This window comes from Oncorhynchus keta, chromosome 9 (genome assembly GCF_023373465.1).
Source record: "Oncorhynchus keta strain PuntledgeMale-10-30-2019 chromosome 9, Oket_V2, whole genome shotgun sequence".
NCBI lineage: Eukaryota > Metazoa > Chordata > Actinopteri > Salmoniformes > Salmonidae > Oncorhynchus > Oncorhynchus keta.
In genome coordinates, this window is record NC_068429.1 from 36,336,051 (window position 1) to 36,337,225 (window position 1,175).

Consider the following 1,175-nt stretch of genomic DNA (forward strand, 5'->3'; position numbering starts at 1 on the left):
GATGAAACAAAATAAAACTGTTTGGCCATAATGACCATCGTTATGTTTGGAGGAAAAAGGGGGAGGCTTGCAAGCCGAAGAACACTATCCCAACCGTGAAGCACGGGGGTGGCAGCATCATGTTGTGGGGGTGCTTTGCTGCAGGAGGGACTGGTGCACTTCACAAAATAGATGGCATCATGAGAGAGGACAATTATGTGGATATATTGAAGCAACATCTCAGGACATCAGTCAGGAAGTTAAAGCTTGTTCACAAATGGGTCTTCCAAATGGACAATGACCCCAAGCATACTTACAAAGTTGTGGCAAAATGGCTTAAGGAGAACAAAGTCAAGGTATTGGAATGGCCATCACAAGGCCCTGACCTCAATTCTATAGACATTTTTCAGCAGAACTGAAAACGCGTGTGCGAGCAAGGAGGCCTACAAAACTGACTCAGTTACACCAGCTCTGTCAGAAGGAATGGGCCAAAATTCACCCAACTTATTGTGGGAAGCTTGTGGAAGGCTACCTGAATCAAAGTCAAACAATTTAAAGGCAATGCTACCAAATACTAATTGAGTGTATGTAAACTTCCGACCCACTGGGAAAGAAATAAAAGCTGAAATAAATCATTCTCTCAACAATTATTCTGACATTAAACACAATAAAGTGGTGATCCTAACTGAGCTAAGACAGGGATTTTTTACTAGGATTAAATGTCAGGAATTGTGAAAAACTGAGTTTTAATGTATTTGGCTAAGGTGTATGTAAACTTCTGACTTCAACTGTATGATCATATTTATTTTCTATTTAGAAGGTGAAATATTATAGTAAGTTATAATTGGATTGTTATTATATTTAGAAAGCATATCAGCCATTTCCAGCCCTATTCATCCGCTTTTGTTGAATAGGGGAAAAATCCTATGATTTGTCATATTTCTATCATATTTGTACTGTGCACATGAGCTTGTGTCCTCAAAAGTGATTACAACTCAGCAATTTCAAACCATTTTTAACGGAAAGGTGAGATTTGAATCTTTCTGGCAGTATAAGCACTACTTGGTATTGTTTATGGTCCTCTCATGACAAATAATTAATTTTGCTATGTCTATTCAAGCAGAAATCTACATTTTGATATTACATTTAACCGGTTAAAAATAAACTAATATATCACAGACCAGGGGTACAACAAA